Here is a 9,592-nt window from a genome sequence, read left to right as displayed (position 1 = left end):
CCTGAGCTTTAGTCATTCCTGAGAGCCCCCTGCCTATCTGGTAAATGCAGGGACTGTGTGATCTGTCGCTGCTAGAGCCTTGATTCGAGTCACAAGCTTGCTCCGCTTCCCTGGGGCTGCAGAAAAGGAAATGCCTAGCTCCAGGACAACTGCTTCTAAAGAAAGGAGTCAATAGAACAGAGTTATTTACATGTTGGTTTGACGTTTCAGCTTGATGGCTTTACAGACTTCATTTACATTATACAGGAGAAAGTGGCACAGGCCTAAGAGGACTGCTTTGAAAGGGAGCAGAGGAACTTTCGCTAAGACCAGAGATAAAATTCAGAGGCTGCCATGGACATTTATAGTGTGGTTTATGCCTTAAACACCAGTTTCTCTCACTGCTTGGGAATTATCCTGCTAGTCACCTACTGTAAGAAATCTGATCTCTGAGATAAGAGGTCAGGGATCATCTGCATCTTTCGCATCGGCAGCAACCTAGCCGGAGGTTCACTCAATGCCATCGGATTGATCAGCCAGGGCCGACATCCAAGGACCACTGTCTACTAATCCATTCTGCACTTGGGGTCTGCTGATTAGGATAGGAAAGTAAAAAATCGGCTCATCCACTCCCCGACATTCCCATCCATCCGGGGACGGGGGATCAAGGAGCGGCCCCTTTCACCCGACACTTAAGACTGGTAGCCGATGCTAATCATCTTTTAAGTGGCTAACGGGTGCCCAGACACATTTTATGAGATAAAGAGTGCAGCATTAAGTCAGGAATAAGAGCGAAGCGTAGACCTCCTACCTTGAGGTGGTGAGCATCAGGTTCCGTGAAATTGATGAAGTTAGAAGGGAGTTAGGAACGCCCCCTGCCTCACCCAGAGGCCAGGGCGGCCTGAAGAAGCAGGCTGGAAGTCAGAGCAGAGACACAGAGACGCTCCTTATGGATACCCAGGCAGGCTGTCGGGGTCTGATTCCAGACACACGGGCCTTTGAGAAGCTGCTGAAGTGTAGCCTCAGCCTAGACTCTCGCAGTTGCCCACGGCTTTCCTCAGTCCCTCGCATCTAAGGAGATGCCTCTGAAAGGGAATCCTGGCCTCCACTCAGCTGACATTCCCGGCTCCCATGGGAAAGGGGGGATCCACTGAGGGAGACGCAGGAGAACCTGTCACTTGAGACTTTGAGATCGGCAGCCCGGCTAGTCCCATTTAAGTGGCTGATGAGCGCCCGATGTTGTGTGCCATAGATGGCTTCTTTCTATAAGGACAGTGAAAGAAAAGGCAGACTTAGATGCTGATACTCACCTCTGAGGTTATCCCGAGCAAGCCCCTAAAAAGGGGGAATTTGTAAAGGTTGCAAAGTGAGAGTGATCAAATTACATAAAGACCAGACAGGTACAAGAATAGCATCGCCCTGTCTTTGAGCTTTCTTAAAATCTCTCATAACATTAGCCCAATCAGTTTGAGGGTTCCCTGTGGTGGCAACCAATCACAATATTCTTTAATGTATTTATGCAATTGGGCACAATCCTTCTTAGAATGTTTCACTCCTGATGTTTTTAGGAGGGCACGGAGTAATTTTAAATAATCCTCCGATTTAGCAACTTTAGATTCGTTTTGGCCCATTACAGTGTCCCTGACGTTTCGATCCTGTCCCTATGCGCACTTGCCCGGGAGCCTTACCGGATAGACGATCTTTGGAGCTTCCCCGCTCTGCGTTTCAAGGGTCGCCTGGAGTGGAGCTTCCCCGCTCTGGGTTTCAACTGTCCTCGTTCTGAGTTTCAACAGTCCCTGTTTGGGCGCCACTTGTTGGTTCCCTCCCTGCTTCTGAGCCGCAGACGAGGGAGGAGATGCGATGAGATACTGAAGATCTGAAAGTGCCAGCCAGGGGACTCAAGGTGTACCAGCTCAAGAGTAATGCCAAAACGGCATTTCTCGTATTTATTTAATAAATGAACTTACAATGAACTCAAACATCATTCTCTGGCCTTGAGTCTAGCCCAAGGATGGGACGCTTCTCAAAGATACCAAACTGTGTGAAGGTGGCTCCGAGCCATGAAAACTACTTTGGTTCTCATCATTCAGTCCTTGATTACACATCAACAGAGTGTGTGGGAAAAACAATCAAGTCATGTGTGCTTATACATTTGATTTCTACCTTACGTGAATTATGTATTAACCCCATCAATCCCACAATTACTAAAATCAAGAATGGTAGAAGGGACATCACAACTGATGCTACAGAATTTAAAAGGTTTGTAAGAGAATATTAGTAACAACTTTATATCAACCAATTAGATAACTTACATGAAATGGACAAATTTCTAGAAAGACACAATTTACCAAAACTAACTCAAGAAGAAATAGAAAATCTGGAAGATGTATAATAGGTAAAGAAATTTAATTCGTAATTTAAATTCTTTCCACACACAAAAACACCCAGGGCCACATGGGTTCACAAGTGAATTGCATCAAACATTTAAAGGAGAAATAATATCAATATTCTAGAAAATGGAGAAGGAAAGAACACTTTCCAACTCTGTCTATAAGGCAGGGATTATGTGATACCAAAGCCAGAGACATCATAAGAAAAGAAAACTACACACCAACATCCCTCATGTATGAAGATGAAAAATTCTTTTAAAAAAGTATCAATGACTAAATGGGATTTTTCCCAGGAATGCAATTGGCTTACTATTCCAGTATCTTAAGGGGTGGTCTTCAGTTGCCTGGTACCTGGCCCTGGGATGACTAAAGCTGAATATTGCCTCTTGGGGTACACTGGCCCAACTATGGAGTTATGACTCAGGATTAGTTAGCTTGTGTATCAAAGGCCCTTAGGTCCTTTGCTATCTTCAAGAATTGGCTAACCCTGGGAGGGGCAGTCTCTCTCCAGCCAGGATGATTTTTTTTAAGATGTTAAACTTCGTATACAGAAAATTTTTAAAACATGATAAATATAATTGGTCCTATGATGTTTTGACATCATATTAAGGGTTTAAATTGCCCCCAAATAGCATAGAAATATTTTATTATGGGGTGAGAAAGGAGGAACAGAAGTAAAATTCTGAGTCCAAGTAGGCCAGCCCGCAAGTTTTTTATTTATATGGCATTTAGCCAAGAAAGTTGACCTGGAATTTGATCTGGAGGTGTCCAACAACAACTTGGTGGGACTGTAAAGTGCGTTAGAAATATTCTCGTGTCAAGAGGGCCGGTCTGGCCACAGTGTTGTTGGAGAATATGAACTGATAAGTGTATGTAAAGATTGATGGTATTTTGTGTAATTAAAGGGAGGTACTGGTTGTGGTGGTCATAGCCAGAAACCCAAGGCAGAAGATTGCAGTAGAAAGCTAGAAGAGACCAGTAGAAGGCAGCACTGGGGAGAGAGGGTGTCCTCTCCCCAGAGGGTCAGGGGTTAACTGATGAGGCAGGTGTCCCCCGAGAAAAGCAATAATCACCATTAATCTTTAGAATGACACAGATAGTAGCAACCTCTAGCAGATTTCCCTTTGGGCATGGGAGTGTAGTAGTGTATATTTTAGCAGAGAACAAGGAGTATACCAGGATTCAGGCTAAGCAGACAGCCAGTTCAGGAAACATATTAGGGTCTCCAACATCAAAGGACAAAAAGCAAAAATGTTCTGTGTCTAATCTGTGCCTTGGGAGAAGCAGCCCATGGGCATTGTTTGCGGGGAGGTCTTAGCATCCCAAGTGAAGTCGTCTCTGGCACAGGGAGTGATGTCGTGGCTAATAGTGAGGTCTTGGGTTGTGGTGGTATCATTTGAGGCAATGTCATCTCCAGTGTTGTAAGCTTCTGGGCCAGGGTGATGTCTAAGATGTGGGACATTGGTATCCTTCTTAAGAGGATACCTACTCAAGATGGTATGGGTCTTAGCATTTGCCATGTTTGATTGAAACAATGGCTTACTTAGAGGGTTGGGCCTCCTGACTGTAAACCAATGAAAGCATCCAGACCTGTGGTAGTAAGACCACAGTCACCAGAGTGATGTGCCACTGCACTTAACAGGGTTTTGGGTTTTGGTGGAAGTTTAGGTTCAAGTGGGTCCTATATCAGCTGAGCAGCCGCCTAGCCTAGGGGACAATCTATGGTTAATGGGTCCCAGGAAAATATGCACCCTCAGTCAGGCCTCCAGCCCTTATGGGGAAAGGGCAAAATCAAAATTTTATAAATATAGCTTAAGGCCTGGGGCAAGACAGAGGCTCACTTATGGATTCATTTAGACTGGAAATTTGAAAAGGAAATGTTTGAGGAGACCATTATGCCTCTTAGTTAAATGGGCTTTTGGGGACCTATTAGGGACATGAAAGTGCTATTGCCTTTTCCAAGAGCCCTGCATTATGTATTTTGAGAAGTGAAATGTATGCCTTGGTTACTATTACTGATGTTTATAACTCTGAAAGCCATGAGTATCTTGGCAAGGCCTTATATTGTCACCTTAATTTATATAGAGACTGTGATTTTATATTTTGTGTTATCTGTAGGATAGGAGACTCCCAGAGTTCTTTAACCTGAAAGAGACCACTTTCAGGCAATGCCCACCAGTTTATAGTAAATGTGAAGATGTAACTGTTTGTTGGCTAAGATGTCCAGTGTTCAGATGCCAAGTGTATTGTTTTGGGGATCCCATCCCTTATTAGGGATATCCTGGCTAAGTGATGGAAAGCAATAACATCCCACTGAGCTCCAGCTTGCATACCAGTTAGCAGTGCCATTGGCCCAGCTTGTGAAATCCCATCATTCACTCAGTTAATCCCAGGAGGTGTCCCAGGGACCCAAGGGCCTGGGGGAGGGGTGACTTCCCCCAGCACCCTGGCATCTTACAAGGGACTGAGGCAGGGGAAGCCAACCCCTCCTGCAGGTAGAATATGTCAGAGGGCCCAGGTTTGCTTTATCCTGGTTTAAGAAGGCCTCCATAGCTGTGCCCAGCTTGTGGGGTGCTGTTTCCATGACTCAAAGTGCAAGCAGCTGAGTATGGAGGGTCACAGGATTAGGGTCTGTGAGAGCCTGTATTTTTAGGAAAACCCAGTAGGTGGCCTGTCACTTTTTGTTTTAATGGTGTATAACATGCTCCCGAGAAGAGGCAGCATCTTGTACCAGAAGCCCTTGGGTAACTTACAGCCATCAGAAGTGGTCCAGAGACTCCAGGAGATATGAGAAGAGGTTGCCAAAGTGTCTTTCGTGAAGGAGTTCTGGACCGGGACTAAGGAGGCTGGGGAGGGACTAACAAAAGTGCCTGTTGATTTGGGGAGTACAATTTGTTAATGACGAATATGTTATCATTAAAACCCAAAAAGGACTAAAAGATACTGGGTTTGTTCATCCTTAATGAGTGTGTCTAATGAATCTCCTTGGAGGAGGATGGGATGTTACTAATGTCATGTCATACCTATGCTCCTGGAGAAAGGTGGATATAGTTCAGATCTTGTCTGTAAAGATTGTGTGCAGCAGCAGAGCTGTTGAAGTGCCCCATGGGTAGCCTAGAAGTGGTATATTGTGTCCCTACAGCAGTAAAGGCAAACTGCAGCTGAGAGGCTGTTGAAATGCACACTGAACAGAAATGGTAGCCAAATATACAAGAGCAAAATATTTACCAGTTGTTGGATGAACAAAATCAGTCATTTTAAGAATATTGGATATCTGGTATAGGGGTCTTGAGGGATGGGACCACAGCAAAAAGGTAGTAGTAATCCACCATGAGGAGTACCCCTACACACACTAACTTTTTTTCTTTTCTTTTTTTTACATTTAAGAATAGGCAAATCTGGGTTGTCAAATGGAGAAGCCATGGGGATATTCATCCCTTTACGAATTAGGCTTTATATAATAATTTTGAATCCTCAATCCCCCCGTTTTAACTTATATTGGTCCAGGTTAACTATTTTAACTGGGGCCGCATTGGGTCTCATTTTATTAAGCCAGTTTGTAAGTGGTAAAGATTTACTTTAATTTTAATTTACTATTTATTGTGTCAGAGCATTTGTGTCCAATATGGAATATTTAGGGCAATGCATATTGTGACTTTGGAAATTTAGGCAAGGCAACAGAGTGAGGCACATCCACCGTTTCTTCACTTTAAATTTAGTTACCTTCTTAAAACTGTAAGGGACACAATGTTTAAATTTAGTGGAATACCCAAGTACAACTGTAATTTGAGCCCCATCTTGATTAAAAGTCCTTAAAATTCCTGTCAGTTGGTGCATTTTATGAAATATTAAAGTTAATTTAAAGGCAACATTATAGAGGCACAAAAACCAATCAGCACTCTTTTTTATAATTTTGCTCTCTAAATTCTTCAGTGTATAAATTCTGGATTTCGAATTAGATTCAATTATGGGACTTCCTTTTAATTTAGTTACATATGTACATACAATTCACTAAATTTATGTTTTTGTTAAAAATTATATATATACATGTATGTATATGTAATTTATTTAATTACCTTTTATTTTCTCCCCCGGTGTTTAGGGGTTTGTTTTAAAATCAATAAGTAATCTAGGGCTAACATTATGTTTGCTAGACCTGGCATTTGCTCAGTACATAGGTTTAAAGTTTCCTTTTTCCCCCTTGGGCTTGTAGACTCCTAAAACAAATGTCTTTTTAACTGTCTCTATTTTTTTTCTTTTTCCTCTGTTTTAGGCTTGTAGCTGCCTGAAGCTGCAAGTCTTTAGTTTTTGTCTCCAGCTGGTAAGAGAGAAAGGGGGAGAGAAAAGGGTTGTCATGCCTCTAGGCACCCTCTCCCTGGGACGTCCTGTCCCATTAACCTTTTTTTTCCTTTTAGAATGGCCTGTATTTTCAGGTGGTGAAATTCCCCTCCCCCACTGTTTTTTTTTTTCTTTTGTGTGTTCACCTGATAAGCTCCTGGTGGTCCCCAGTGGCCTCTGCTATTGGGTGGTCTCCCTTTCTAGGATGGGCCAATCAACCTCAGATGAGTTGGGGTCCACATATAAGAGAGCAATGGTGGCCTCAGCTTTATCTTTGAAATTCTTTGTGACAATTTGGTTTTATGGAGAAGACCCTTAGCATGTCCACAGGCAGCAGCATTTAAGAGTTCCCAAGCACAGTGACCCAGAGATTTGTAATCCTAAATGAGCTGAGAAACCTACTTAGGTGCTTCAGAGGGAGTGGAATTAGAGTGCCCCTTCCCTCCACCACACCACCCCCTGCTTTTTATTAAACATGGAGCCAGAGGTCTCCAAGGAGGGGATCCCTTATACCCTACTTGGTCAGAGGACACACTGTGTGACAGTTTCACACTCTGAAACATTTTCCATTGGGTGCCGTGGTTTGCTATGAAGAGGGCATCCTGAGCTGTGTCGCCAGCAGATCTTTGTAGCTCATCAGGGATCAACGCCTGGACTCTGCCAGGGACTCCATCTACTTTTGTAGGCCAATGCCTTAATCGCTTATGGGGAGAGGAGACTCTGGCAGGGAGCCCAAGGGCCCACTGTTGACTTTAGCACTGGTGGGTGGATTGATCAGACTCACATACAACATAGTCTCATCAGAGGATTCTCTTTGCTCCCTTTGTGAGTGGCAGGTCTTGCTCTGGTAAATTATCCAAGGATCCTAATCACCCCTGGGGTCACTGCCCAGAACCTAGGTGTGTCAAACCAGGGAAATAAGGTTTGGCCCAGTAGAACAACCTGTCCAAAGTGAGGTGCCAACGAGGGAATTATGGCAAACAACCACCAACCTAGACTTTTGTACCTGAGACTAAATAAGGAGTGCAGAGACATGTGCCTTCGAGGTGCTCTTAGATTTAGCTGGAATATCATGGCAGTACACAGCAGATATAGCATGAGGCAGCAACAGCCAGAGTGCCAGTGTGCCAACAGCCAGCGGAGCCTTCCCAGAAGCACTCGCTGCTTGGTAAATCTAGTCAGAAAGCCAAGAGTAGTCTAGGGGTAAGCCCCCTCCATTGAACACTGAGTCACTTTATTCACTGCACCAATTGTTCTATGCCCAGGTCTTAACTTATAATGGTAACAGTGATGAACAAGGGATAGCTTTAGGCTACAGACCTTATTGGGATTTCAAAGAGAAAGTAAGACACAGCAGAGTAAACAGTTTAGGATTAGCTAGTCTGAATAATTTTGCCAAGCTCTGCACTGTAGAGGTTGTCTCTAGTTGACTGGTATGATTAAGGCAGAGGAATATTGCCTCTTGTTTCTAGGGGAACTGTAAGTAACATTAAACATTTCTTTCATTGGCATTGATCTCTCCGGTTCACCACTCAGTCACCTTTATAAATGAAGATGAAGGCACAGAACAAGTTCACACCCATTAGGATGGCTAATATTGAAAAAGGAGAGAAAGAAAGAGAAAGAAAATATAGTGTTGGCAATGATGTGGAGAAACTGGAATGCTTATACATTTCTGGTGAGAATGTAGACTGGTGTAGCTGCTGTGGAAAATGATATGGCAGTTCCTCAAAAAATTAAACATAAAATTACCATAGAATCCAGCAAGTTGACTTCTGTATATATACCCCAAAGAATTGAAAGCAGGGACACAAACAGATATTTCTACATCCATGCTCATGGCAACATTATTCCCAATTGCTAAAAGGTGATGCTGTGGTCTGAATGCTTGTGTCCCTCCCAAATTCATATGTTGAAATCCTAATTCTCAAAAATAATAGGCCTCACCTATCAATAGGTAGGGTCTTTGGGAGATGATTAGTTCATGAGGGTGGAACCTTTATGAATGGGATCAGTGCTTTTATAAAAGAGATCCCACCAGGCTCCCTAGCTCTGTCAACCATGTGAGGACACAGAAAAAAGGTGCCATCTATAAATCAGGAAGAGGGCCTTCACCCAACCATACTGGTACCTTGATCTTGGATGGGTAGCCTCAAGAAATGAGAAATAAATTTATGTTATTTATAGGCTATGTAGTCCATGGTATTTTGTTACAGTGGCCCGAATGGACTAAGACAGTTGGCGGGTAACACAAGTATCCATTGACAGATGAATGGATAAACAAAATGTGGTACATATATACACATGGAACATCATTCAGCTTATAAAGGAAGGAAATTCTGACACATGCTACAATATAGATTAACCCTGAAGACATTATGCTAAGTGAAATAAGCCAGTCACAAAAAGACAAATATATGATTCCATTTATATGAGTTCCCAAGAGTGATCAAAGTCATAGATACAGAAACTAGAATAGTGATGGCCCCAGGCTAAGGGGAGAGAAAGTGGGGAGTTATTGTTTAATAGGTATAGAGTTTTAGTTTGGGAAGATGAAAAAGTTTTGAAGATAGTTGGTGGTGTATGTACGTAATGCCACTGAACTGTACACTTAAAAATGGTTAAAATGGCAAATTTTATGTTTTATATTTTTACCACAATTGAAAAAAAATTCTTAGAATAGAAGGTAAATTCCTCAAACTGATAAAAGGCATGAGAAAAGTCTATAGCTCAGATCCTAACATCATTGTAGCATGACTTAAGACTGGAAACAAGTCAAGAATGCCCACCCTTGACACTTGTATTAAACTCTGTACTGAAGATTTCTAAGCCAGTACAATCAGGAAAGGAAAAGAAATAAAAAGCATCCAGATTGGAAAGGAGGA

Source organism: Manis javanica, chromosome X (assembly GCF_040802235.1).
Source record: "Manis javanica isolate MJ-LG chromosome X, MJ_LKY, whole genome shotgun sequence".
Classification (NCBI taxonomy): domain Eukaryota; kingdom Metazoa; phylum Chordata; class Mammalia; order Pholidota; family Manidae; genus Manis; species Manis javanica.
This window is presented reverse-complemented; position numbering follows the sequence as displayed.